This window comes from Aethina tumida, chromosome 1 (genome assembly GCF_024364675.1).
Source record: "Aethina tumida isolate Nest 87 chromosome 1, icAetTumi1.1, whole genome shotgun sequence".
In the NCBI taxonomy this organism is placed as follows: Eukaryota; Metazoa; Arthropoda; class Insecta; order Coleoptera; family Nitidulidae; genus Aethina; species Aethina tumida.
The window spans coordinates 20,695,143-20,721,195 of record NC_065435.1 but is presented as its reverse complement, the minus strand read 5'-3'; positions in this window follow the sequence as shown (position 1 = coordinate 20,721,195).

Genomic DNA, 26,053 nt, shown 5'->3' with positions numbered 1-26,053 from the left:
AAAAATTTAAATACTAAATTTTAAAAATTTAATTATTAAAACTTTAAATTTTAAATTTTAAATATTTAAATACTAAATTCAAAAAATTTAATTATTAAAGCTTTAAATTTTAAAATTTATAAATTTAAATTTCAAAATTTAAAAATTTAAATACTAAATTTTAAAAATTTAAAAATTTAAATACTAAATTTTAAAAATTTAATTATTAAACCTTTAAATTTTAAAATTTAAATATTTAAATACTAAATTCTAAAAATTTAATTTTAATGCTTTAAATTTTAAAATTTAAAAATTTAAATACTAAATTTTAAAAATTTATTTATTAAAATTTTAAATTTTAAAATTTAAAAATTTAAATACTAAATTTTAAAAATTTAATTATTAAAACTTTAAATTTTAAAATTTAAATATTTAAATATTTAATTTTAAAATTTATAAATTTATAAATTTAAATACTAAATTTTAAAAATTTAATTATTAAAACTTCAAAATTAAAACTTTAAAAATTTAAATACTATATTTTAAAAATTTAATTATTAAAACTTTAAATTTTAAAATTTAAATATTTAAATATTTAATTTTAAAATTTATAAATTTATAAATTTAAATACTAAATTTTAAAAATTTAATTATTAAAACTTTAAATTTTAAAATTTAAAAATTTAAATACTAAATTCAAAAAATTTAATTATTGAAGCTTTAAATTTTAAAATTTATAAATTTAAATTTCAAAATTTAAAAATTTAAATACTAAATTTTAAAAATTTAAAAATTTAAATACTAAATTTTAAAAATTTAAATATTAAACCTTTAAATTTTAAAATTTAAATTTTTAAATACTAAATTCTAAAAATTTAATTATAAAAGTTTAAATTTTAAAATTTATAAATTTAAATACTAAATTTTAAAAATTTATTTACTAAACCTTTAAATTTTAAAAGTTAAAAATTTAAATACTAAATTTTAAAATTTAAAAATTTAAATTTCAAATTTTAAAAATTTAATTACTAAATTTTAAAAATTTAATTATTAAAACTTTAAATTTTAAAATTTAAAAATTTAAAATACTAAATTTTAAATATTTAATTATTAAAGCTTTAAATTTTAAAATTTAAAAATTTAAATACTAAATTTTAAAAATTTAATTATTAAAACTTTAAATTTTAAAATTTAAATTTTTAAATACTAAATTCTAAAAATTTAATTATAAAAGCTTTAAATTTTAAAATTTATAAATTTAAATACTAAATTTTAAAAATTTAATTACTAAACCTTTAAATTTTAAAAGTTAAAAATTTAAATACTAAATTTTAAAATTTAAAAATTTAAATTTCAAAATTTAAAAATTTAAATACTAAATTTTAAAAATTTAAAAATTTTAATACTAAATTTTAAAAATTTAATTATTAAACCTTTAAATTTTAAAATTTAAATATTTAAATACTAAATTCTAAAAATTTAATTTTATAGCTTTAAATTTTAAAATTTTAAATTGAAATACTAAATTTTAAAAATTTAATTATTAAAACTTCAAAATTAAAACTTTAAAAATTTAAATACTATATTTTAAATATTTATTTATTAAAATTTTAAATTTTAAAATTTAAAAATTTAAATACAAAATTTTAAAAATTTAATTATTAATATTTTAAATTTTAAAATTTAAAAATTTAAATACTAAATTTTACAAATTTAATTATTGAAATTTTAAATTTTAAAATTTAAATATTTAAATACTAAATTTTAAAAATTTAATTATTAAAGCTATAAATTTTAAAATTTATAAATTTAAATACTAAATTTTAAAAATTTAATTATTAAAACTTTAAATTTTAAAATTTAAAAATTTAAATACTAAATTTTAAAAATTTAATTATTAAAACTTTAAATTTTAAATTTTAAATATTTAAATACTAAATTCAAAAAATTTAATTATTAAAGCTTTAAATTTTAAAATTTATAAATTTAAATTTCAAAATTTAAAAATTTAAATACTAAATTTTAAAAATTTAAAAATTTAAATACTAAATTTTAAAAATTTAATTATTAAACCTTTAAATTTTAAAATTTAAATATTTAAATACTAAATTCTAAAAATTTAATTTTAATGCTTTAAATTTTAAAATTTAAAAATTTAAATACTAAATTTTAAAAATTTATTTATTAAAATTTTAAATTTTAAAATTTAAAAATTTAAATACTAAATTTTAAAAATTTAATTATTAAAACTTTAAATTTTAAAATTTAAATATTTAAATATTTAATTTTAAAATTTATAAATTTATAAATTTAAATACTAAATTTTAAAAATTTAATTATTAAAACTTCAAAATTAAAACTTTAAAAATTTAAATACTATATTTTAAAAATTTAATTATTAAAACTTTAAATTTTAAAATTTAAATATTTAAATATTTAATTTTAAAATTTATAAATTTATAAATTTAAATACTAAATTTTAAAAATTTAATTATTAAAACTTTAAATTTTAAAATTTAAAAATTTAAATACTAAATTTTAAAAATTTAATTATTAAAACTTTAAATTTTAAAATTTAAATATTTAAATACAAAATTTTAAACATTTAATTATTAAAGCTTTAAATTTTAAAATTTATAAATTTAAATACTAAATTTTAAAAATTTAATTATTAAAACTTTAACTTTTAAAATTTAAAAATTGAAATACTAAATTTTAAAAATTTAAATATTAAAACTTTAAATTTTAAAATTTAAAAATTTAAATACTAAATTTTAAAAATTTAATTACTAAATCTTTAAATTTTAAAAGTTGAAAATTTGAATACTAAATTTTAAAATTTAAAAATTTAAATTTCAAAATTTAAAAATTTAAATACTAAATTTTAAAAATTTAAAAATTTAAATACTAAATTTTAAAAATTTAATTATTAAAACTTTAAATTTTAAAAATTTAAAAATTTAATTACTCAATTTTAAAAATTTAATTATTAAAACTTTAAATTTAAAAATTTAAATACTAAATTTTAAAAATTTAATTATTAAAACTTTAAATTTTAAAATTTAAAAATTTAAATACTAAATTCAAAAAATTTAATTATTAAAGCTTTAAATTTTAAAATTTATAAATTTAAATTTCAAAATTTAAAAATTTAAATACTAAATTTTAAAAATTTAAAAATTTAAATACTAAATTTTAAAAATTTAAATATTAAACCTTTAAATTTTAAAATTTAAATATTTAAATACTAAATTCTAAAAATTTAATTTTAATGCTTTAAATTTTAAAATTTAAAAATTTAAATACTAAATTTTAAAAATTTAATTATTAAAACTTTAAATTTTAAAATTTAAATATTTAAATATTTAATTTTAAAATTTATAAATTTATAAATTTAAATATTAAATTTTAAAAATTTAATTATTAAAACTTCAAAATTAAAACTTTAAAAATTTAAATACTATATTTTAAAAATTTATTTATTAAAACTTTAAATTTTAAAATTTAAAAATTTAAATACTAAATTTTAAAAATTTAATTATTAAAACTTTAAAATTTAAAATTTAGATATTTAAATACTAAATTTTAAAAATTTTATTAAAGCATAAAATTTTAAAATTTTTAAATTTAAATTCTAACTTTTAAAAATTTAATTATTAAAACTTTAAATTTTAAAATTTAAAAATTTAAAATACTAAATTTTAAAAATTTAATTATTAAAGCTTTAAATTTTAAAATTTAAAAATTTAAATACTAAATTTTAAAAATTTAATTATTAAAACTTTAAATTTTAAAATTTAAATTTTTAAATACTAGATTCTAAAAATTTGATTATAAAAGCTTTAAATTTTAAAATTTATAAATTTAAATACCAAATTTTAAAAATTTAATTACTAAACCTTTAAATTTTAAAAGTTAAAAATTTAAATACTAAATTTTAAAATTTAAAAATTTAAATTTCAAATTTTAAAAATTTAATTACTAAATTTTAAAAATTTAATTATTAAAACTTTAAATTTTAAAATTTAAAAATTTAAAATACTAAATTTTAAAAATTTAGTTATTAAAACTTTAAATTTTAAAATTTAAATTTTTAAATACTAAATTCTAAAAATTTAATTATAAAAGCTTTAAATTTTAAAATTTATAAATTTAAATACTAAATTTTAAAAATTTAATTACTAAACCTTTAAATTTTAAAAGTTAAAAATTTAAATACTAAATTTTAAAATTTAAAAATTTAAATTTCAAAATTTAAAAATTTAAATACTAAATTTTAAAAATTTAAAAATTTTAATACTAAATTTTAAAAATTTAATTATTAAACCTTTAAATTTTAAAATTTAAATATTTAAATACTAAATTCTAAAAATTTAATTTTATAGCTTTAAATTTTAAAATTTTAAATTTAAATACTAAATTTTAAAAATTTAATTATTAAAACTTCAAAATTAAAACTTTAAAACTTTAAATACTATATTTTAAAAATTTATTTATTAAAATTTTAAATTTTAAAATTTAAAAATTTAAATACAAAATTTTAAAAATTTAATTATTAATATTTTAAATTTTAAAATTTAAAAATTTAAATACTAAATTTTACAAATTTAATTATTGAAATTTTAAATTTTAAAATTTAAATATTTAAATACTAAATTTTAAAAATTTAATTATTAAAGCTATAAATTTTAAAATTTATAAATTTAAATACTAAATTTTAAAAATTTAATTATTAAAACGTTAAATTTTAAAATTTAAAAATTTAAATACTAAATTTTAAAAATTTAATTATTAAAACTTTAAATTTTAAATTTTAAATATTTAAATACTAAATTCAAAAAATTTAATTATTAAAGCTTTAAATTTTAAAATTTATAAATTTAAATTTCAAAATTTAAAAATTTAAATACTAAATTTTAAAAATTTAAAAATTTAAATACTAAATTTTTAAAATTTAATTATTAAACCTTTAAATTTTAAAATTTAAATATTTAAATACTAAATTCTAAAAATTTAGTTTTAATGCTTCAAATTTTAAAATTTAAAAATTTAAATACTAAATTTTAAAAATTTATTTATTAAAATTTTAAATTTTAAAATTTAAAAATTTAAATACTAAATTTTAAAAATTTAATTATTAAAACTTTAAATTTTAAAATTTAAATATTTAAATATTTAATTTTAAAATTTATAAATTTATAAATTTAAATACTAAATTTTAAAAATTTAATTATTAAAACTTCAAAATTAAAACTTTAAAAATTTAAATACTATATTTTAAAAATTTAATTATTAAAACTTTAAATTTTAAAATTTAAATATTTAAATATTTAATTTTAAAATTTATAAATTTATAAATTTAAATACTAAATTTTAAAAATTTAATTATTAAAACTTTAAATTTTAAAATTTAAATATTTAAATACAAAATTTTAAACATTTAATTATTAAAGCTTTAAATTTTAAAATTTATAAATTTAAATACTAAATTTTAAAAATTTAATTATTAAAACTTTAACTTTTAAAATTTAAAAATTGAAATACTAAATTTTAAAAATTTAAATATTAAAACTTTAAATTTTAAAATTTAAAAATTTAAATACTAAATTTTAAAAATTTAATTACTAAATCTTTAAATTTTAAAAGTTGAAAATTTGAATACTAAATTTTAAAATTTAAAAATTTAAATTTCAAAATTTAAAAATTTAAATACTAAATTTTAAAAATTTAAAAATTTAAATACTAAATTTTAAAAATTTAATTATTAAAACTTTAAATTTTAAAAATTTAAAAATTTAATTACTCAATTTTAAAAATTTAATTATTAAAACTTTAAATTTAAAAATTTAAATACTAAATTTTAAAAATTTAATTATTAAAACTTTAAATTTTAAAATTTAAATATTTAAATATTTAATTTTAAAATTTATAATTTTATAAATTTAAATATTAAATTTTAAAAATTTAATTATTAAAACTTTAAATTTTAAAATTCAAAAATTTAAATACTAAATTTTAAAAATTTAATTATTAAAACTTTAAATTTTAGAATTTAAAAATTTACATTTTACAATTTAAAAATTTAAGTACTAAATTTTAAAAATTTAATTACTAAACCTTTAAATCTTAAAAGTTAAAAATTTAAATACTAAATTTTAAAATTTAAAAATTTAAATTTCAAAATTTAAAAATTTAAATACTAAATTTTAAAAATTTAAAAATTTAAATACTAAATTTTAAAAATTTAATTATTAAACCTTTAAATTTTAAAATTTAAATATTTAAATACTAAATTCTAAAAATTTAATTTTAAAGTTTTAAATTTTAAAATTTTAAATTTAAATACTAAATATTAAAAATTTAATTATTAAAGCTATAAATTTTAAAATTTATAAATTTAAATACTAAATTTTAAAAATTTAATTATTAAAGCAATAAATTTTAAAATTTATAAATTTAAATACTAAATTTTAAAAATTTAATTATTAAAACTTTAAATTTTAAAATTTAAAAATTTAAATACTAAATTTTAAAAATTTAATTATTAAAACTTTAAATTTTAAATTTTAAATATTTAAATACTAAATTCTAAAAATTTAATTTTAATGCTTTAAATTTTAAAATTTAAAAATTTAAATACTATATTTTAAAAATTTATTTATTAAAATTTTAAATTTTAAAATTTAAAAATTTAAATACTAAATTTTAAAAATTTAATTATTAAAACTTTAAATTTTAAAATTTAAATATTTTAATATTTAATTTTAAAATTTATAAATTTATAAATTTAAATACTAAATTTTAAAAATTTAATTATTAAAACTTCAAAATTAAAACTTTAAAAATTTAAATACTATATTTTAAAAATTTATTTATTAAAATTTTAAATTTTAAAATTTAAAAATTTAAATACTAAATTTTAAAAATTTAATTTTTAAAATTTTAAATTTTAAAATTTAAAAATTTAAATACTAAATTTTACAAATTTAATTATTGAAATTTTAAATTTTAAAATTTAAATATTTAAATACTAAATTTTAAAAATTTAATTATTAAAGCTATAAATTTTAAAATTTATAAATTTAAATACTAAATTTTAAAAATTTAATTATTAAAACTTTAAATTTTAAAATTTAAAAATTTAAATACTAAATTTTAAAAATTTAAATATTAAAATTTTAAATTTTAAATTTTAAATATTTAAATACTAAATTCAAAAAATTTAATTATTAAAGCTTTAAATTTTAAAATTTATAAATTTAAATTTCAAAATTTAAAAATTTAAATACTAAATTTTAAAAATTTAAATACTAAATTTTAAAAATTTAAATATTTAAACACTAAATTTTAAAAATTTAATTATTAAACCTTTAAATTTTAAAATTTAAATATTTAAATATTAAATTCTAAAAATTTAATTTTAATGCTTTAAATTTTAAAATTTAAAAAATTAAAAATTTAAATACCAAATTTTAAAAATTTATTTATTTAAATTTTAAATTTTAAAATTTAAAAATTTAAATACTAAATTTTAAAAATTTAATTATTAAAACTTTAAATTTTAAAATTTAAATATTTAAATATTTAATTTTAAAATTTATAAATTTATAAATTTAAATACTAAATTTTAAAAATTTAATTGTTAAAACTTCAAACTTTAAAATTAAAACTTTAAAAATTTAAATAATATATTTTAAAAATTTATTTATTAAAATTTTAAAATTTAAAAATTTAAATACTAAATTTTAAAAATTTAATTATTAAAACTTTAAATTTTAAAATTTAAATATTTAAATACTATATTCTAAAAATTTAATTATTTAAGCTTTAAATTTTAAAATTTATAAATTTAAAAAGTAAATTTTAAAAATTTAATTATTAAAACTTTAAAATTAAAACTTTAAAAATTTAAATAATATATTTTAAAAATTTATTTATTAAAATTTTAAAATTTAAAAATTTAAATACTAAATTTTAAAAATTTAATTATTAAAACTATAAATTATAAAATTTAAATATTTAAATACTAAATTCTAAAAATTTAATTATTAAAGCTTTAAATTTTAAAATTTATAAATTTAAATAGTAAATTTTAAAAATTTAATTATTAAAACTTTAAAATTAAAACTTTAAAAATTTAAATAATATATTTTAAAAATTTATTTATTAAAATTTTAAAATTTAAAAATTTAAATACTAAATTTTAAAAATTTTATTATTAAAACTTTAAATTTTAAAATTTAAAAATTTAAAATACTAAATTTTAAAAATTTAATTATTAAAGCTTTAAATTTTAAAATTTAAAAATTTAAATACTAAATTTTAAAAATTTAATTATTAAAACTTTAAATTTTAAAATTTAAATTTTTAAATACTAAATTCTAAAAATTTAATTATAAAAGCTTTAAATTTTAAAATTTATAAATTTAAATACTAAATTTTAAAAATTTATTTACTAAACCTTTAAATTTTAAAAGTTAAAAATTTAAATACTAAATTTTAAAATTTAAAAATTTAAATTTCAAATTTTAAAAATTTATTTACTAAATTTTAAAATTTTAATTATTAAAACTTTAAATTTTAAAATTTAAAAATTTAAAATACTAAATTTTAAATATTTAATTATTAAAGCTTTAAATTTTAAAATTTAAAAATTTAAATACTAAATTTTAAAAATTTAATTATTAAAACTTTAAATTTTAAAATTTAAATTTTTAAATACTAAATTCTAAAAATTTAATTATAAAAGCTTTAAATTTTAAAATTTATAAATTTAAATACTAAATTTTAAAAATTTAATTACTAACCCTTTAAATTTTAAAAGTTAAAAATTTAAATACTAAATTTTAAAATTTAAAAATTTAAATTTCAAAATTTAAAAATTTAAATACTAAATTTTAAAAATTTAAAAATTTTAATACTAAATTTTAAAAATTTAATTATTAAACCTTTAAATTTTAAAATTTAAATATTTAAATACTAAATTCTAAAAATTTAATTTTATAGCTTTAAATTTTAAAATTTTAAATTTAAATACTAAATTTTAAAAATTTAATTATTAAAACTTCAAAATTAAAACTTTAAAAATTTAAATACTATATTTTAAAAATTTATTTATTAAAATTTTAAATTTTAAAATTTAAAAATTTAAATACTAAATTTTAAAAATTTAATTATTAAAACTTTAAATTTTAAAATTTAAATATTTAAATATTTAATTTTAAAATTTATAAATTTATAAATTTAAATACTAAATTTTAAAAATTTAATTATTAAAACTTCAAAATTAAAACTTTAAAAATTTAAATACTATATTTTAAAAATTTATTTATTAAAATTTTAAATTTTAAAATTTATAAATTTAAATACTAAATTTTAAAAATTTAATTATTAAAACTTTAAATTTTAAAATTTAAATATTTAAATACAAAATTTTAAACATTTAATTATTAAAGCTTTAAATTTTAAAATTTATAAATTTAAATACTAAATTTTAAAAATTTAATTATTAAAACTTTAACTTTTAAAATTTAAAAATTTAAATACTAAATTTTAAAAATTTAAATATTAAAACTTTAAATTTTAAAATTTAAAAATTTAAATACTAAATTTTAAAAATTTAATTACTAAATCTTTAAATTTTAAAAGTTGAAAATTTGAATACTAAATTTTAAAATTTAAAAATTTAAATTTCAAAATTTAAAAATTTAAATACTAAATTTTAAAAATTTAAAAATTTAAATACTAAATTTTAAAAATTTAATTATTAAAACTTTAAATTTTAAAAATTTAAAAATTTAATTACTCAATTTTAAAAATTTAATTATTAAAACTTTAAATTTAAAATTTAAATACTAAATTTTAAAAATTTAATTATTAAAACTTTAAATTTTAAAATTTAAAAATTTAAATACTAAATTCAAAATATTTAATAATTAAAGCTTTAAATTTTAAAATTTATAAATTTAAATTTCAAAATTTAAAAATTTAAATACTAAATTTTAAAAATTTAAAAATTTAAATACTAAATTTTAAAAATTTAATTATTAAACCTTTAAATTTTAAAATTTAAATATTTAAATACTAAATTCTAAAAATTTAATTTTAATGCTTTAAATTTTAAAATTTAAAAATTTAAATACTAAATTTTAAAAATTTAATTATTAAAACTTTAAATTTTAAAATTTAAATATTTAAATATTTAATTTTAAAATTTATAAATTTATAAATTTAAATATTAAATTTTAAAAATTTAATTATTAAAACTTCAAAATTAAAACTTTAAAAATTTAAATACTATATTTTAAAAATTTATTTATTAAAATTTTAAATTTTAAAATTTAAAAATTTAAATACTAAATTTTAAAAATTTAATTATTAAAACTTTAAATTTTAAAATTTAGATATTTAAATACTAAATTTTAAAAATTTTATTAAAGCATAAAATTTTAAAATTTATAAATTTAAATTCTAACTTTTAAAAATTTAATTATTAAAACTTTAAATTTTAAAATTTAAAAATTTAAAATACTAAATTTTAAAAATTTAATTATTAAAGCTTTAAATTTTAAAATTTAAAAATTTAAATACTAAATTTTAAAAATTTAATTATTAAAACTTTAAATTTTAAAATTTAAATTTTTAAATACTAGATTCTAAAAATTTAATTATAAAAGCTTTAAATTTTAAAATTTATAAATTTAAATACCAAATTTTAAAAATTTAATTACTAAACCTTTAAATTTTAAAAGTTAAAAATTTAAATACTAAATTTTAAAATTTAAAAATTTAAATTTCAAATTTTAAAAATTTAATTACTAAATTTTAAAAATTTAATTATTAAAACTTTAAATTTTAAAATTTAAAAATTTAAAATACTAAATTTTAAAAATTTAATTATTAAAGCTTTAAATTTTAAAATTTAAAAATTTAAATACTAAATTTTAAAAATTTAGTTATTAAAACTTTAAATTTTAAAATTTAAATTTTTAAATACTAAATTCTAAAAATTTAATTATAAAAGCTTTAAATTTTAAAATTTATAAATTTAACTACTAAATTTTAAAAATTTAATTACTAAACCTTTAAATTTTAAAAGTTAAAAATTTAAATACTAAATTTTAAAATTTAAAAATTTAAATTTCAAATTTTAAAAATTTAATTAATAAATTTTAAAAATTTAATTATTAAAACTTTAAATTATAAAATTTAAATATTTAAATACTAAATTTTAAAAATTTTATTATTAAAGCTTAAAATTTTAAAATTTATAAATTTAAATTCTAACTTTTAAAAATTTAATTATTAAAACTTTAAATTTTAAAATTCAAAAATTTAAATACTAAATTTTAAAAATTTAATTATTAAAACTTTAAATTTTAGAATTTAAAAATTTACATTTTACAATTTAAAAATTTAAGTACTAAATTTTAAAAATTTAATTACTAAACCTTTAAATTTTAAAAGTTAAAAATTTAAATACTAAATTTTAAAATTTAAAAATTTAAATTTCCAAATTTAAATATTTACATACTAAATTTTAAAAATTTAAAAATTTAAATACTAAATTTTAAAAATTTAATTATTAAACCTTTAAATTTTAAAATTTAAATATTTAAATACTAAATTCTAAAAATTTAATTTTAAAGTTTTAAATTTTAAAATTTTAAATTTAAATACTAAATATTAAAAATTTAATTATTAAAGCTATAAATTTTAAAATTTATAAATTTAAATACTAAATTTTAAAAATTTAATTATTAAAGCTATAAATTTTAAAATTTATAAATTTAAATACTAAATTTTAAAAATTTAATTATTAAAACTTTAAATTTTAAAATTTAAAAATTTAAATACTAAATTTTAAAAATTTAATTTTTAAAACTTTAAATTTTAAATTTTAAATATTTAAATACTAAATTCTAAAAATTTAATTTTAATGCTTTAAATTTTAAAATTTAAAAATTTAAATACTAAATTTTAAAAATTTATTTATTAAAATTTTAAATTTTAAAATTTAAAAATTTAAATACTAAATTTTAAAAATTTAATTATTAAAACTTTAAATTTTAAAATTTAAATATTTTAATATTTAATTTTAAAATTTATAAATTTATAAATTTAAATACTAAATTTTAAAAATTTAATTATTAAAACTTCAAAATTAAAACTTTAAAAATTTAAATACTATATTTTAAAAATTTATTTATTAAAATTTTAAATTTTAAAATTTAAAAATTTAAATACTAAATTTTAAAAATTTAATTATTAAAATTTTAAATTTTAAAATTTAAAAATTTAAATACTAAATTTTACAAATTTAATTATTGAAATTTTAAATTTTAAAATTTAAATATTTAAATACTAAATTTTAAAAATTTAATTATTAAAGCTATAAATTTTAAAATTTATAAATTTAAATACTAAATTTTAAAAATTTAATTATTAAAACTTTAAATTTTAAAATTTAAAAATTTAAATACTAAATTTTAAAAATTTAAATATTAAAACTTTAAATTTTAAATTTTAAATATTTAAATACTAAATTCAAAAAATTTAATTATTAAAGCTTTAAATTTTAAAATTTATAAATTTAAATTTCAAAATTTAAAAATTTAAATACTAAATTTTAAAAATTTAAAAATTTAAATACTAAATTTTAAAAATTTAAATATTTAAACACTAAATTTTAAAAATTTAATTATTAAACCTTTAAATTTTAAAATTTAAATATTTAAATACTAAATTCTAAAAATTTAATTTTAATGCTTTAAATTTTAAAATTTAAAAATTTAAAAATTTAAATACCAAATTTTAAAAATTTATTTATTAAAATTTTAAATTTTAAAATTTAAAAATTTAAATACTAAATTTTAAAAATTTAATTATTAAAACTTTAAATTTTAAAATTTAAATATTTAAATATTTAATTTTAAAATTTATAAATTTATATATTTAAATACTAAATTTTAAAAATTTAATTATTAAAACTTCAAAATTAAAACTTTAAAAATTTAAATACTATATTTTAAAAATTTATTTATTAAAATTTTAAATTTTAAAATTTTAAAATTTAAATAGTTAAATACTAAATTCTAAAAATTTAATTATTAAAGCTTTAAATTTTAAAATTTATAAATTTAAATAGTAAATTTTAAAAATTTAATTATTAAAACTTTAAAATTAAAACTTTAAAAATTTAAATAATATATTTTAAAAATTTATTTATTAAAATTTTAAAATTTAAAAATTTAAATACTAAATTTTAAAAATTTAATTATTAAAACTATAAATTATAAAATTTAAATATTTAAATACTAAATTCTAAAAATTTAATTATTAAAGCTTTAAATTTTAAAATTTATAAATTTAAATAGTAAATTTTAAAAATTTAATTATTAAAACTTTAAAATTAAAACTTTAAAAATTTAAATAATATATTTTAAAAATTTATTTATTAAAATTTTAAAATTTAAAAATTTAAATACTAAATTTTAAAAATTTAATTATTAAAACTTTAAATTTTAAAATTTAAATATTTAAATACTATATTCTAAAAATTTAATTATTTAAGCTTTAAATTTTAAAATTTATAAATTTAAAAAGTAAATTTTAAAAATTTAATTATTAAAACTTTAAAATTAAAACTTTAAAAATTTAAATAATATATTTTAAAAATTTATTTATTAAAATTTTAAAATTTAAAAATTTAAATACTAAATTTTAAAAATTTAATTATTAAAACTATAAATTATAAAATTTAAATATTTAAATACTAAATTCTAAAAATTTAATTATTAAAGCTTTAAATTTTAAAATTTATAAATTTAAATAGTAAATTTTAAAAATTTAATTATTAAAACTTTAAAATTAAAACTTTAAAAATTTAAATAATATATTTTAAAAATTTATTTATTAAAATTTTAAAATTTAAAAATTTAAATACTAAATTTTAAAAATTTTATTATTAAAACTTTAAATTTTAAAATTTAAAAATTTAAAATACTAAATTTTAAAAATTTAATTATTAAAGCTTTAAATTTTAAAATTTAAAAATTTAAATACTAAATTTTAAAAATTTAATTATTAAAACTTTAAATTTTAAAATTTAAATTTTTAAATACTAAATTCTAAAAATTTAATTATAAAAGCTTTAAATTTTAAAATTTATAAATTTAAATACTAAATTTTAAAAATTTATTTACTAAACCTTTAAATTTTAAAAGTTAAAAATTTAAATACTAAATTTTAAAATTTAAAAATTTAAATTTCAAATTTTAAAAATTTAATTACTAAATTTTAAAAATTTAATTATTAAATCTTTAAATATTATAATTTAAAAATTTAAAATACTAAATTTTAAATATTTAATTATTAAAGCTTTAAATTTTAAAATTTAAAAATTTAAATACTAAATTTTAAAAATTTAATTATTAAAACTTTAAATTTTAAAATTTAAATTTTTAAATACTAAATTTTAAAAATTTAATTACTAACCCTTTAAATTTTAAAAGTTAAAAATTTAAATACTAAATTTTAAAATTTAAAAATTTAAATTTCAAAATTTAAAAATTTAAATACTAAATTTTAAAAATTTAAAAATTTTAATACTAAATTTTAAAAATTTAATTATTAAACCTTTAAATTTTAAAATTTAAATATTTAAATACTAAATTCTAAAAATTTAATTTTATAGCTTTAAATTTTAAAATTTTAAATTTAAATACTAAATTTTAAAAATTTAATTATTAAAACTTCAAAATTAAAACTTAAAAAATTTAAATACTATATTTTAAAAATTTATTTATTAAAATTTTAAATTTTAAAATTTAAAAATTTAAATACTAAATTTTAAAAATTTAATTATTAAAACTTTAAATTTTAAAATTTAAATATTTAAATATTTAATTTTAAAATTTATAAATTTATAAATTTAAATACTAAATTTTAAAAATTTAATTATTAAAACTTTAAATTTTAAAATTTAAATATTTAAATACAAAATTTTAAACATTTAATTATTAAAGCTTTAAATTTTAAAATTTATAAATTTAAATACTAAATTTTAAAAATTTAATTATTAAAACTTTAACTTTTAAAATTTAAAAATTTAAATACTAAATTTTAAAAATTTAAATATTAAAACTTTAAATTTTAAAATTTAAAAATTTAAATACTAAATTTTAAAAATTTAATTACTAAATCTTTAAATTTTAAAAGTTGAAAATTTGAATACTAAATTTTAAAATTTAAAAATTTAAATTTCAAAATTTAAAAATTTAAATACTAAATTTTAAAAATTTAAAAATTTAAATACTAAATTTTAAAAATTTAATTATTAAAACTTTAAATTTTAAAAATTTAAAAATTTAATTACTCAATTTTAAAAATTTAATTATTAAAACTTTAAATTTAAAAATTTAAATACTAAATTTTAAAAATTTAATTATTAAAACTTTAAATTTTAAAATTTAAAAATTTAAATACTAAATTCAAAAAATTTGATTATTAAAGCTTTAAATTTTAAAATTTATAAATTTAAATTTCAAAATTTAAAAATTTAAATACTAAATTTTAAAAATTTAAAAATTTAAATACTAAATTTTAAAAATTTAATTATTAAACCTTTAAATTTTAAAATTTAAATATTTAAATACTAAATTCTAAAAATTTAATTTTAATGCTTTAAATTTTAAAATTTAAAAATTTAAATACTAAATTTTAAAAATTTAATTATTAAAACTTTAAATTTTAAAATTTAAATATTTAAATATTTAATTTTAAAATTTATAAATATATAAATTTAAATATTAAATTTTAAAAATTTAATTATTAAAACTTCAAAATTAAAACTTTAAAAATTTAAATACTATATTTTAAAAATTTATTTATTAAAATTTTAAATTTTAAAATTTAAAAATTTAAATACTAAATTTTAAAAATTTAATTATTAAAACTTTAAATTATAAAATTTAGATATTTAAATACTAAATTTTAAAAATTTTATTAAAGCATAAAATTTTAAAATTTATAAATTTAAATTCTAACTTTTAAAAATTTAATTATTAAAACTTTAAATATTAAAATTTAAAAATTTAAAATACTAAATTTTAAAAATTTAATTATTAAAGCTTTAAATTTTAAAATTTAAAAATTTAAATACTAAATTTTAAAAATTTAATTATTAAAACTTTAAATTTTAAAATTTAAATTTTTAAATACTAGATTCTAAAAATTTAATTATAAAAGCTTTAAATTTTAAAATTTATAAATTTAAATACCAAATTTTAAAAATTTAATTACTAAACCTTTAAATTTTAAAAGTTAAAAATTTAAATACTAAATTTTAAAATTTAAAAATTTAAATTTCAAATTTTAAAAATTTAATTACTAAATTTTAAAAATTTAATTATTAAAACTTTAAATTTTAAAATTTAAAAATTTAAAATACTAAATTTTAAAAATTTAATTATTAAAGCTTTAAATTTTAAAATTTAAATATTTAAATACTAAATTTTAAAAATTTAGTTATTAAAACTTTAAATTTTAAAATTTAAATTTTTAAATACTAAATTCTAAAAATTTAATTATAAAAGCTTTAAATTTTAAAATTTATAAATTTAAATACTAAATTTTAAAAATTTAATTACTAAACCTTTAAATTTTAAAAGTTAAAAATTTAAATACTAAATTTTAAAATTTAAAAATTTAAATTTCAAATTTTAAAAATTTAATTAATAAATTTTAAAAATTTAATTATTAAAACTTTAAATTATAAAATTTAAATATTTAAATACTAAATTTTAAAAATTTTATTATTAAAGCTTAAAATTTTAAAATTTATAAATTTAAATTCTAACTTTTAAAAATTTAATTATTAAAACTTTAAATTTTAAAATTCAAAAATTTAAATACTAAATTTTAAAAATTTAATTATTAAAACTTTAAAATTTAGAATTTAAAAATTTACATTTTACAATTTAAAAATTTAAGTACTAAATTTTAAAAATTTAATTACTAAACCTTTAAATTTTAAAAGTTAAAAATTTAAATACTAAATTTTAAAATTTAAAAATTTAAATTTCAAATTTTAAAAATTTAATTAATAAATTTTAAAAATTTAATTATTAAAACTTTAAATTATAAAATTTAAATATTTAAATACTAAATTTTAAAAATTTTATTATTAAAGCTTAAAATTTTAAAATTTATAAATTTAAATTCTAACTTTTAAAAATTTAATTATTAAAACTTTAAATTTTAAAATTCAAAAATTTAAATACTAAATTTTAAAAATTTAATTATTAAAACTTTAAATTTTAGAATTTAAAAATTTACATTTTACAATTTAAAAATTTAAGTACTAAATTTTAAAAATTTAATTACTAAACCTTTAAATTTTAAAAGTTAAAAATTTAAATACTAAATTTTAAAATTTAAAAATTTAAATTTCAAATTTTAAAAATTTAATTAATAAATTTTAAAAATTTAATTATTAAACCTTTAAATTTTAAAATTTAAATATTTAAATACTAAATTCTAAAAATTTAATTTTAAAGTTTTAAATTTTAAAATTTTAAATTTAAATACTAAATATTAAAAATTTAATTATTAAAGCTATAAATTTTAAAATTTATAAATTTAAATACTAAATTTTAAAAATTTAATTATTAAAGCTATAAATTTTAAAATTTATAAATTTAAATACTAAATTTTAAAAATTTAATTATTAAAACTTTAAATTTTAAAATTTAAAAATTTAAATACTAAATTTTAAAAATTTAATTATTAAAACTTTAAATTTTAAATTTTAAATATTTAAATACTAAATTCTAAAAATTTAATTTTAATGCTTTAAATTTTAAAATTTAAAAATTTAAATACTAAATTTTAAAAATTTAATTATTAAAACTTTAAATTTTAAAATTTAAATATTTAAATACTAAATTCCAAAAATTTAATTATTAAAGCTATAAATTTTAAAATTTATAAATTTAAATACTAAATTCTAAAAATTTAATTATTAAAACTTTAAATTTTAAAATTTAAAAATTTAAATACTAAATTTTAAAAATTTAATTATTAAAACTTTAAATTTTAAAATTTAAATATTTAAATATTTAATTTTAAAATTTATAAATTTATAAATTTAAATACTAAATTTTAAAAATTTAATTATTAAAACTTCAAAATTAAAACTTTAAAAATTTAAATACTATATTTTAAAAATTTATTTTTTAAAATTTTAAATTTTAAAATTTAAAAATTTAAATACTAAATTTTAAAAATTTAATTATTAAAACTTTAAATTTTAAAATTTAAATATTTAAATACAAAATTTTAAACATTTAATTATTAAAGCTTTAAATTTTAAAATTTATAAATTTAAATACTAACTTTTAAAAATTTAATTATTAAAACTTTAAATTTTAAAATTTAAAAATTTAAATACTAAATTTTAAAAATTTAATTATTAAAACTTTAAATTTTAAAATTTAAATATTTAAATACTAAATTCTAAAAATTTAATTATTAAAGCTATAAATTTTAAAATTTATAAATTTAAATACTAAATTCTAAAAATTAAATTATTAAAACTTTAAATTTTAAAATTTAAAAATTTAAATACTAAATTTTAAAAATTTAAATATTAAAACTTTAAATTTTAAAATTTAAAAATTTAAATACTAAATTTTAAAAATTTAATTATTAAAACTTTAAATTTTAGAATTTAAAAATTTAAATTTTACAATTTAAAAATTTAAATACTAAATTTTAAAAATTTAATTTTAAAGCTTTAAATTTTAAAATTTATAAATTTAAATACTAAAGTTTAAAAATTTAATTACTAAAACTTTAAATTTTAAAATTTAAATATTTAAATACTAAATTTTAAAAATTTTATTAAAGCTTAAAATTTTAAAATTTATAAATTTAAATACTAACTTTTAAAAATTTAATTATTAAAACTTTAAATTTTAAAATTTAAAAATTTAAATACTAAATTTTAAAAATTTAATTATTAAAACTTTAAATTTTAAAATTTAAATATTTAAATACAAAATTTTAAACATTTAATTATTAAAGCTTTAAATTTTAAAATTTATAAATTTAAATACTAACTTTTAAAAATTTAATTATTAAAACTTTAAATTTTAAAATTTAAAAATTTAAATACTAAATTTTAAAAATTTAATTATTAAAACTTTAAATTTTAAAATTTAAATATTTAAATACAAAATTTTAAACATTTAATTATTAAAGCTTTAAATTTTAAAATTTATAAATTTAAATACTAAATTCTAAAAATTTAATTATTAAAACTTTAAATTTTAAAATTTAAAAATTTAAATACTAAATTTTAAAAATTTAATTATTAAAGCTTTAAATTTTAAAATTTAAAAATTTAGATACTAAATTTTAAAAATTTAATTATTAAAATTTTAAATTTTAAAACTTAAATTATTAAATACTAAATTCTAAAAATTTAATTACTAAACCTTTAAATTTTAAAAGTTAAAAATTTAAATACTAAATTTTAAAATTTAAAAATTTAAATTTCAAAATTTAAAAATTTAATTACTAAATTTTAAAAATTTAATTATTAAAACTTTAATTTATAAAATATAAATATTTAAATACTAAATTTTAAAAATATTATTATTAAAGCTTAAAATTTTAAAATTTATAAATTTAAATTCTAACTTTTAAAAATTTAATTATTAAAACTTTAAATTTTAGAATTTAAAAATTTAAATTTTACAATTTAAAAATTTAAATACTAAATTTTAAAAATTTAATTTTAAAGCTTTAAATTTTAAAATTTATAAATTTAAATACTAAATTTTAAAAATTTAATTATTAAAACTTTAAATTTTAAAATTTAAAAATTTAAATACTAAATTTTAAAAATTTAATTATTAAAACTTTAAATTTTAAAATTTAAATATTTAAATACTAAATTTTAAAAATTTTATTAAAGCTTAAAATTTTAAAATTTATAAATTTAAATACTAACTTTTAAAAATTTAATTATTAAAACTTTAAATTTTAAAATTTAAAAATTTAAATACTAAATTTTAAAAATTTAATTATTAAAACTTTAAATTTTAAAATTTAAATATTTAAATACAAAATTTTAAACATTTAATTATTAAAGCTTTAAATTTTAAAATTTATAAATTTAAATACTAAATTCTAAAAATTTAATTATTAAAACTTTAAATTTTAAAATTTAAAAATTTAAATACTAAATTTTAAAAATTTAATTATTAAAGCTTTAAATTTTAAAATTTAAAAATTTAGATACTAAATTTTAAAAATTTAATTATTAAAATTTTAAATTTTAAAACTTAAATTATTAAATACTAAATTCTAAAAATTTAATTACTAAACCTTTAAATTTTAAAAGTTAAAAATTTAAATACTAAATTTTAAAATTTAAAAATTTAAATTTCAAAATTTAAAAATTTAATTACTAAATTTTAAAAATTTAATTATTAAAACTTTAATTTATAAAATTTAAATATTTAAATACTAAATTTTAAAAATATTATTATTAAAGCTTAAAATTTTAAAATTTATAAATTTAAATTCTAACTTTTAAAAATTTAATTATTAAAACTTTAAATTTTAAAATTTAAAAATTTAAATACTAAATTTTAAAAATTTAATTATTAAAACTTTAAATTTTAAATTTTAAATATTTAAATACTAAATTCTAAAAATTTAATTTTAATGCTTTAAATTTTAAAATTTAAAAATTTAAATACTAAATTTTAAAAATTTAATTATTAAAACTTTAAATTTTAAAATTTAAATATTTAAATACTAAATTCTAAAAATTTAATTATTAAAGCTATAAATTTTAAAATTTAAAAATTTAAATACTAAATTTTAAAAATTTAATTATTAAAACTTTAAATTTTAAAATTTAAATATTTAAATATTTAATTTTAAAATTTATAAATTTATAAATTTAAATACTAAATTTTAAAAATTTAATTATTAAAACTTCAAAATTAAAACTTTAAAAATTTAAATACTATATTTTAAAAATTCATTTTTTAAAATTTTAAATTTTAAAATTTAAAAATTTAAATACTAAATTTTAAAAATTTAATTATTAAAACTTTAAATTTTAAAATTTAAATATTTAAATACAAAATTTTAAACATTTAATTATTAAAGCTTTAAATTTTAAAATTTATAAATTTAAATACTAACTTTTAAAAATTTAATTATTAAAACTTTAAATTTTAAAATTTAAAAATTTAAATACTAAATTTTAAAAATTTAATTATTAAAACTTTAAATTTTAAAATTTAAATATTTAAATACTAAATTCTAAAAATTTAATTATTAAAGCTATAAATTTTAAAATTTATAAATTTAAATACTAAATTCTAAAAATTAAATTATTAAAACTTTAAATTTTAAAATTTAAAAATTTAAATACTAAATTTTAAAAATTTAAATATTAAAACTTTAAATTTTAAAATTTAAAAATTTAAATACTAAATTTTAAAAATTTAATTATTAAAACTTTAAATTTTAAAATTTAAATATTTAAATACTAAATTTTAAAAATTTTATTAAAGCTTAAAATTTTAAAATTTATAAATTTAAATACTAACTTTTAAAAATTTAATTATTAAAACTTTAAATTTTAAAATTTAAATATTTAAATACAAAATTTTAAACATTTAATTATTAAAGCTTTAAATTTTAAAATTTATAAATTTAAATACTAACTTTTAAAAATTTAATTATTAAAACTTTAAATTTTAAAATTTAAAAATTTAAATACTAAATTTTAAAAATTTAATTATTAAAACTTTAAATTTTAAAATTTAAATATTTAAATACAAAATTTTAAACATTTAATTATTAAAGCTTTAAATTTTAAAATTTATAAATTTAAATACTAAATTCTAAAAATTTAATTATTAAAACTTTAAATTTTAAAATTTAAAAATTTAAATACTAAATTTTAAAAATTTAATTATTAAAGCTTTAAATTTTAAAATTTAAAAATTTAGATACTAAATTTTAAAAATTTAATTATTAAAATTTTAAATTTTAAAACTTAAATTATTAAATACTAAATTCTAAAAATTTAATTACTAAACCTTTAAATTTTAAAAGTTAAAAATTTAAATACTAAATTTTAAAATTTAAAAATTTAAATTTCAAAATTTAAAAATTTAATTACTAAATTTTAAAAATTTAATTATTAAAACTTTAATTTATAAAATTTAAATATTTAAATACCAAATTTTAAAAATATTATTATTAAAGCTTAAAATTTTAAAATTTATAAATTTAAATTCTAACTTTTAAAAATTTAATTATTAAAACTTTAAATTTTAAAATTTAAAAATTTAAATACTAAATTTTAAAAATTTAATTATTAAAACTTTAAATTTTAGAATTTAAAAATTTAAATTTTACAATTTAAAAATTTAAATACTAAATTTTAAAAATTTAATTTTAAAGCTTTAAATTTTAAAATTTATAAATTTAAATACTAAAGTTTAAAAATTTAATTACTAAACCTTTAAATTTTAAAAGTTAAAAATTTAAATACTAAATTTTAAAATTTAAAACTTTAAATTTTAAAATTTAAATATTTAAATACAAAATTTTAAACATTTAATTATTAAAGCTTTAAATTTTAAAATTTATAAATTTAAATACTAAATTCTAAAAATTTAATTATTAAAACTTTAAATTTTAAAATTTAAAAATTTAAATACTAAATTTTAAAAATTTAATTATTAAAGCTTTAAATTTTAAAATTTAAAAATTTAGATACTAAATTTTAAAAATTTAATTATTAAAATTTTAAATTTTAAAACTTAAATTATTAAATACTAAATTCTAAAAATTTAATTACTAAACCTTTAAATTTTAAAAGTTAAAAATTTAAATACTAAATTTTAAAATTTAAAAATTTAAATTTCAAAATTTAAAAATTTAATTACTAAATTTTAAAAATTTAATTATTAAAACTTTAATTTATAAAATATAAATATTTAAATACTAAATTTTAAAAATATTATTATTAAAGCTTAAAATTTTAAAATTTATAAATTTAAATTCTAACTTTTAAAAATTTAATTATTAAAACTTTAAATTTTAAAATTTAAAAATTTAAAATACTAAATTTTAAAAATTTAATTATTAAAGCTTTAAATTTTAAAATTTAAAAATTTAAATACTAAATTTTAAAAATTTAATTATTAAAACTTTAAATTTTAAAATTTAAATTTTTAAATACTAGATTCTAAAAATTTAATTATAAAAGCTTTAAATTTTAAAATTTATAAATTTAAATACCAAATTTTAAAAATTTAATTACTAAACCTTTAAATTTTAAAAGTTAAAAATTTAAATACTAAATTTTAAAATTTAAAAATTTAAATTTCAAATTTTAAAAATTTAATTACTAAATTTTAAAAATTTAATTATTAAAACTTTAAATTTTAAAATTTAAAAATTTAAAATACTAAATTTTAAAAATTTAATTATTAAAGCTTTAAATTTTAAAATTTAAAAATTTAAATACTAAATTTTAAAAATTTAGTTATTAAAACTTTAAATTTTAAAATTTAAATTTTTAAATACTAAATTCTAAAAATTTAATTATAAAAGCTTTAAATTTTAAAATTTATAAATTTAAATACTAAATTTTAAAAATTTAATTACTAAACCTTTAAATTTTAAAAGTTAAAAATTTAAATACTAAATTTTAAAATTTAAAAATTTAAATTTCAAATTTTAAAAATTTAATTAATAAATTTTAAAAATTTAATTATTAAAACTTTAAATTATAAAATTTAAATATTTAAATACTAAATTTTAAAAATTTTATTATTAAAGCTTAAAATTTTAAAATTTATAAATTTAAATTCTAACTTTTAAAAATTTAATTATTAAAACTTTAAATATTAAAATTCAAAAATTTAAATACTAAATTTTAAAAATTTAATTATTAAAACTTTAAATTTTAGAATTTAAAAATTTACATTTTACAATTTAAAAATTTAAGTACTAAATTTTAAAAATTTAATTACTAAACCTTTAAATTTTAAAAGTTAAAAATTTAAATACTAAATTTTAAAATTTAAAAATTTAAATTTCCAAATTTAAATATTTACATACTAAATTTTAAAAATTTAAAAATTTAAATACTAAATTTTAAAAATTTAATTATTAAACCTTTAAATTTTAAAATTTAAATATTTAAATACTAAATTCTAAAAATTTAATTTTAAAGTTTTAAATTTTAAAATTTTAAATTTAAATACTAAATATTAAAAATTTAATTATTAAAGCTATAAATTTTAAAATTTATAAATTTAAATACTAAATTTTAAAAATTTAATTATTAAAGCTATAAATTTTAAAATTTATAAATTTAAATACTAAATTTTAAAAATTTAATTATTAAAACTTTAAATTTTAAAATTTAAAAATTTAAATACTAAATTTTAAAAATTTAATTTTTAAAACTTTAAATTTTAAATTTTAAATATTTAAATACTAAATTCTAAAAATTTAATTTTAATGCTTTAAATTTTAAAATTTAAAAATTTAAATACTAAATTTTAAAAATTTATTTATTAAAATTTTAAATTTTAAAATTTAAAAATTTAAATACTAAATTTTAAAAATTAAATTATTAAAACTTTAAATTTTAAAATTTAAATATTTTAATATTTAATTTTAAAATTTATAAATTTATAAATTTAAATACTAAATTTTAAAAATTTAATTATTAAAACTTCAAAATTAAAACTTTAAAAATTTAAATACTATATTTTAAAAATTTATTTATTAAAATTTTAAATTTTAAAATTTAAAAATTTAAATACTAAATTTTAAAAATTTAATTATTAAAATTTTAAATTTTAAAATTTAAAAATTTAAATACTAAATTTTACAAATTTAATTATTGAAATTTTAAATTTTAAAATTTAAATATTTAAATACTAAATTTTAAAAATTTAATTATTAAAGCTATAAATTTTAAAATTTATAAATTTAAATACTAAATTTTAAAAATTTAATTATTAAAACTTTAAATTTTAAAATTTAAAAATTTAAATACTAAATTTTAAAAATTTAAATATTAAAACTTTAAATTTTAAATTTTAAATATTTAAATACTAAATTCAAAAAATTTAATTATTAAAGCTTTAAATTTTAAAATTTATAAATTTAAATTTCAAAATTTAAAAATTTAAATACTAAATTTTAAAAATTTAAAAATTTAAATACTAAATTTTAAAAATTTAAATATTTAAACACTAAATTTTAAAAATTTAATTATTAAACCTTTAAAATTTAAAATTTAAATATTTAAATACTAAATTCTAAAAATTTAATTTTAATGCTTTAAATTTTAAAATTTAAAAATTTAAAAATTTAAATACCAAATTTTAAAAATTTATTTATTAAAATTTTAAATTTTAAAATTTAAAAATTTAAATACTAAATTTTAAAAATTTAATTATTAAAACTTTAAATTTTAAAATTTAAATATTTAAATATTTAATTTTAAAATTTATAAATTTATATATTTAAATACTAAATTTTAAAAATTTAATTATTAAAACTTCAAAATTAAAACTTTAAAAATTTAAATACTATATTTTAAAAATTTATTTATTAAAATTTTAAATTTTAAAATTTAAAAATTTAAATACTAAATTTTAAAAATTTAATTATTAAAACTTTAAATTTTAAAATTTAAATAGTTAAATACTAAATTCTAAAAATTTAATTATTAAAGCTTTAAATTTTAAAATTTATAAATTTAAATAGTAAATTTTAAAAATTTAATTATTAAAACTTTAAAATTAAAACTTTAAAAATTTAAATAATATATTTTAAAAATTTATTTATTAAAATTTTAAAATTTAAAAATTTAAATACTAAATTTTAAAAATTTAATTATTAAAACTATAAATTATAAAATTTAAATATTTAAATACTAAATTCTAAAAATTTAATTATTAAAGCTTTAAATTTTAAAATTTATAAATTTAAATAGTAAATTTTAAAAATT